This window comes from Rhipicephalus sanguineus, chromosome 3 (genome assembly GCF_013339695.2).
Source record: "Rhipicephalus sanguineus isolate Rsan-2018 chromosome 3, BIME_Rsan_1.4, whole genome shotgun sequence".
Classification (NCBI taxonomy): Eukaryota; Metazoa; Arthropoda; class Arachnida; order Ixodida; family Ixodidae; genus Rhipicephalus; species Rhipicephalus sanguineus.
The window spans coordinates 219,304,515-219,310,514 of NC_051178.1; the positions used below are offsets into that span (position 1 = coordinate 219,304,515).

Genomic DNA, 6,000 nt, shown 5'->3' on the forward strand with positions numbered 1-6,000 from the left:
GGCCTCACGTCCAGGACAGGAGGCATCATTGATCACTTCTTCGTAAAAGCCATCCGCGGTTTCCACCAGCTCTACCTACCTCGCACTTCACTGCACTTAGACCGTTCGTCGCCGCGATCACGAACGGATCCGAAAACAAGTCCTCGCCAGCTGTTGGTGCTCACTGATCACGGGGATGATGACCTTATTCAAGAACTGCCAAGAACACCTTCCACACATGCACACGGGTTCGTGAAACGTGCGTGCGTTCTCCGGCATAACGGTTAAGTATAAGCACAACAACTGTAGCGCAACTCTAACAACTAAAACTGCGACTGTAAGGCACCTGCAGTGCACCTGCGCGTGCCCCTAGGCTGTGTATACTATATATATGTAAACTTTTTTTAATAAAGCTTAGTTGCCAGTAGCGCCTGTCCTGTGCATCTGTGTTCCTTCATTGTCCTTTTCGAATTCGGGCTATCCAGTATTGAAGAATATAAGTGCTACATATCAGCTTACTGCGTCTGGTGTTAGTAACAGCTATGTTGCCGTCGGCATCGTTAATAATAATAATAATTGTTGGGGTTTCACGTCCCAAAACCACGATATGGTTATGAGAGACGCCGTAGTGGAGAGCTCCGGAATTTTCGACTACCTGGGGTTCTTTAACGTGCAAATAAAGCTAAGCACACGGGCCTCAAGCATTTTCGCCTCCATCGAAAATGCGGCCGCCGTGGCCGGGATTCGATCCCGCAACCAGCGGGTCGGCAGTCGAGCACCATAGCCACTAGACCACCGCGGCGGGTACTGTTGGCATCGCTAAGGAACTGCAAACAACTGGTTATATAACACATGTGCGGCTCTTCAAAATATGTGTGCGCGTACTCTGTTTGCACATTTCTATAACGTCATTCCGTAACGTTTCGCTCTATGTGAAAAATTGCGACATAGTCACCTTCCTGCGCATGCTTCGTATAACATCGATTCTCACGGCACGTGGAATCTTCCGAATTTTTCTCTATTCGTAGCGACACCTGGTGAAGATGCCAGGACCAGCGTTGCACAATGTGCCCCGTCCAGACGAGCGGAGTCGGCGCTCCTATCTTATCCGACTCCGTGCCTTTCATGCTTGTGCTGGCGAATGTGCACTGTTTAGCACTTATCTGGATGCCAGCGTTGGAAAGGCACTAGATTGCTGCGTCTTATCCTTGGAAGTATTCACTGAAGGTAGAAGAAAAAATGTTCGCAATAGCGCTGAACGCGAAAGTTATTTGAAGCGCGGATGCTTCGGCGACGCTGGCGTTCCAAACGTGCAGCCTGCTCCGTGTCCACGGCGGGAAGAAAACCTTTATTTGTGATTTAGTGGCCCCCACTCCCTGCTTCTCTCCCTAACCCTCACTACCCAATGCCCTAGACTATACACGGCTATGCTGTGATTTAGCCTCCTCCTCACCATCACTTTTCCACCCCTAGATATACTATACTATACAAGGCCCCTCCTCTTTTCCATCCTCTTCACCCTCAATCCCGCCCCCTGGCTATACACATGACTATGCTATACATGGCTGTGCTATAGACGGTTCAGCGCAGCGTACGAGAGCCCGGGCCCCTAAAGTGATCCGCCCTTAAAAATGTGAGTTTCTCCACAACGGCGAAGCAATGATTGCGATAGCAACAAATTACAATGTCACACGAACGACGGCAAGCAGCCCAGTACTTGCAACGCGCCGCTCGAGCGCAAAGGACTGGCGAAAAGCACACACACAGGACGACCACGAACTAACAATGGTCACAGCTCAACACTTGCAGCGCACTGCTCAAAGACAACGCAGGGCACTCGAAAAGAACGCACAGGCACACACAGGACGAGCGCGAACTCACTGCTGCGGTTGTTACTTCGTGTTTGAGCAGCGCGCTACAACCCAACGCCTATAGACTTCTTTTTCTTTAAAGCTGCGGCGCGTGGAGTAACCCGTTCCGCATCTCCTGCCGCGCGGTGGCGTTAGACGCATCGTTTACTTCGAGCAATCTCGCGGGTGATACTACACATACTGAAGCCCCTCCGAGCTCTGCGTGCCGTTAGCGTTAAATGGTGTACATAATAGCTAACCGTTGTTATGCTAAACAAGCGGAGGCGCGTGGCCGAGTTGTTTAAGGCAGCGTGCTGCGGAGCGAGGGGTCGAAGGTTCGAATCCCGGTGATGTGCTTCGAAATTTCTTCTGATTTATTTTTCTTTGTGGCTTTTATTTATATATAGATACATATACACATCCGGGACATGCCGGCGTCACGACGGCAAAAACCAGCCGACAGTGTCCATATAATTGCTATCGCAATAAAACAGCTTGGGTTCCGCGCGGGTCCTTCAGCAGAACACGCTGTCATTAGCTGTATTCACTGTATTCGAACAAACTTGGACAGGGGATCAACAGCCGGTTCAGTGTTCATTGATTTTAAAAATGCCCTTGACAATATTAACCATCAAGCTTTGTTTTCTAAGTTATAAAGTTATGGCATTACTGGCCCGTTTTTGGCACTTTAAGCTTAAAGATTACCTTTCAAGCAGATATCAAAGTGTCTAGATAAATGACGCCTTTTCCCAACATAGGCTCATCACCAAAGGGATCAATTCTCGATCCGCTCTTGGACATTTATTAACGATCTGCCGAATTACTTGTGTAATTGCAAGTGTACGCCGATGATACGACGATCGCAGCTTATGCTTCTAACCCCGCTGAGTTTTTAGATAAATTCAGCTACACTGTGCACAAGCTTCAAGACTCTTCAGAATTATGTAAGTATAAACCCTGCAAAGTCTCAGTTGGTAGTTTTTCGTTCCCCTCATAAACTAATGACATCTGACTTACACATACGGATAAGCAATGTGGAAATTAAACAATTAAGTTCTGGGAAGTTTCTAGGGTCATTGCTGATTCCAATCTGACACCCTCGTTTATTCGGTGGTAAAAAAAATGTCTTCGGCATAAGGGCAACAATTGAAACGCGTTCAAGCTTCGGCATTAATCTCTCACTCTATCACGCCTTCATCCATGCACATATCAAATATTGTGTTACCACTTGGGAAAACGAAGCCGCAGCAAGTGTGAGAAATGCTGTTTTTCCCAACTTTTTTCTCACAACGTTACTGCGTCACTCGTTCCCGCAGTATTTTTGTCCTTTCTCATTTGTACTCATAAAGCCCACAAGGTGAATATATTTACCGCGAAAAAAAATCTGACTTTTCTAAAAAAGCGTTAAACGTGCAGTATTTTGCGACATCTTGTCATGGCCAGAATATGAACAATTATAAACAAAAATGAAAAAAAAATCGGCAGATCCCACGCGTTGTGGGAATCGGTTTCACGCGAAGCAGTCAGCGAATACTTCTGTGCTGTGCTTTATGGCTTTGAGCCGAGCGTTGCGAGATGGATCAACGTGTTTTTGTAAGTGTGGTAGCTGTGTGCACATCGTGGGCTTACCAGGCACGTCGACAGCGTTTAAAGGGTAAGTTATGGTGTGACGTAACTTCAGCGCTCACGTTAGAGTACATGCGTCACTACTATCGTCACTATTGTGTCATTAGTCCGCTTTATGGTGCAATCACGTGAATATGATGCGTAATTTTCGTTAATGTATTCTTCCGGGTTCGAGCAATACTTCAATATTGCTTGCAGAATCATGGAAATAGAAATGTAATGTTTATTAGACTGCTATAAAAGCGGAGCCAACACTGGAACCACAGACGTTAATCTGATATGACGCCTGTATCGTAGGAGTACATATGTAGTGTTTATTGCTTTCATGTAAAATTAGATAGCCAGCACCACAACCACAGTTGACGTTGCACCGCCATAACGCCTACATAGGCTGTTTTTCCAAACCAGTTTACAGACCTGTCGTGGCTCTGTGGTAGGCTACCTGATTGGCACGCAGAATTCTTGGGTTCGATTCCTGCTCAGTTCCTAATTTTTAGTTAACGCTGCTGATGTCGGTTTTCGTTAACGCTCTCGCATTTAAATTACCAATGTCTGTTCTCGCAATCACTGGGCAGATATAAACTTTCAACGACCTGTGGCCCGTACTCCGCTGCCAGAAACCTCCAACAATGACGGGGCAAGGGTGAAAATAGGAAATTTCCGAATCGTAAGTTAGCGAGTACTTGCGTCAATGAATGGGTGAAACAACTCACCCCGAGACGGCGTTATACCACTCCGCATGTGGCTGGTGTCGCACTCGAGGGAAGCTCGGACGACGTCATGTGAAGCTCACCACGAAGAGTACGGCCGCTCAGTGCAGCTTGATTGGATGAAGCGGGTGAGACCGCCAGAGGTGGCCATGACGGCAAAGGAAGCGAGTGTGCACACGCGACGGACCGGTTCCTCATGGTCGTGCCATCATGTGACGTCACCAGAAGCAAGCATTGTTCCACACACACTCTGCTAACAGGCAGCACAAACGGTTCTCTTCTTTACCGCCATGGTGACGTCCACTGCGCAAACAATAAAAGGAAGACTGCCAAGAAAGTCACCGACGGACAAAGACCCGGCCCGTCTAAGAAAAAGTAAGGCCTTTAATGACTGCTGCTATCCTTCGTCACACGGAAAGCCGCAGATTTCAGGATGGATTTTCGTCAAACTTCATTTCCATATATAATAATAATCGATGGGATTTTACGTGCCAAAACCACGGTATGATTGCGACGCACGCAGTAGCTGGGCGCTCCCAATTAATTTTGACCCCGTGAGGTTCTTTAACGTGCACCTAAGTACACGGAGCTGCTTTCCATTTCTACCCCACCGGAGTGTGGCCGGGATTGGAACCCGCGTCCTCCAGCTCCGATACCCTAACCGCCAAGCTACCGCGGCTGATCGTTTCCATGTGTTCAGTAATTACTACGGTACATTAAAAAAAACTACCTTGCCAATTGCCAGCTTGGCGAGTCCTTGGAAGAACGCATGCCGCTCATCGACAGGCAACACATGTTACAACATTATCCTGAAGGGTAACTGCAGACGAATAATTCAACACGACACCGATCTTGCGTAACTTTTATCAATTTACTATCGCTATATTTTTTAAAGTATTTTCACGCATTAGTGACGGTCAAGAAGCAAGCACAACCTGTACCTGATGATGCGCTCGGTTGTCCCCAGTAAAACAAATACTGAAGGTAGAACGTGTAACACTCGCCGTACAATGATAACTGCGAGTGCGCACGTCGCTGATCTGATGATCGTCTTTTTACGCATCAGATTTCGAACCTTCCAGCGTTATCGCTGGTGCTCGCGTAAGCTCTAGAACAAACTCGGTTACGCGAACAAAACAGTCTGAGACAATCGCGAGAGAGAGGTTAACCAGAACTGTATCATCCGGTTTGCTAAGGGGAAGCGGAGAGAAAAGCAGGCGCGATGACTCGTTGTGCCATAAACGGTGAACGAAGGTTTCGTTAAAGGCACATTTCTGTTTAACTTACCTGCGGTGAGCCTGCCCTATTTTTGGAGCAGTTTCCAAAGTCGCTGCGGGGCCTCAAACGAGATTTCCAACAGTTTTAAGGCGAAAGCCTTATATAGCTCACTATACACGAAATTTGACCGTCGGCGCCCCGCGTCTTCAGTGGCGTCTCGCGTCCGGCGTCATCGGGAGTAGTGGTACAAAAAATCATCGCGCGATGACGTCAGATATCGCAAAAATGCTTGCCGTCATCCTGACGTCACGTATTCTGGCGTGGCATCATGTGACGTAACGCCACATAACGCCGTTGTCGCGCCCTCCTTTGGGCGACGAACGAATCCGGAGAGCGCGCGACCTCAATCAAGGAAAGAAAATAAAAATGGCGCGTCACAGTAGCACGTCAAGTGTTCTATGCTGGCGTCGATTCTGGTTCAGCCGGCTCGTTGCTTCGCTCCTGTGGCATAGGCCTACACCGGCATCAATCACGTGACATTGTAGCTTCGTCAAAGGTGGACTGATCACGGAGGCCGTGCAAAACCAGGTGAGGTGCCTCCGATTCCTGGGCAGTGC

The 6,000-nt window shown here is 48.0% G+C and overlaps 1 protein-coding gene across 1 annotated transcript in view; it reads right to left on the minus strand.

The window, feature by feature from the left end:
* Positions 1-4,324, minus strand: part of LOC119388314 (retinol dehydrogenase 12) — a 187,807-nt gene extending 183,483 nt beyond the window's left edge. Inside the window, exon 1 of the mRNA XM_037656014.2 lies at positions 4,169-4,324. The gene's annotated coding sequence lies outside the window, so the exon portion shown is untranslated. The remainder of the gene's footprint in view (positions 1-4,168) is intronic.
* Between the last annotated feature and the right edge of the window lie 1,676 nt (positions 4,325-6,000).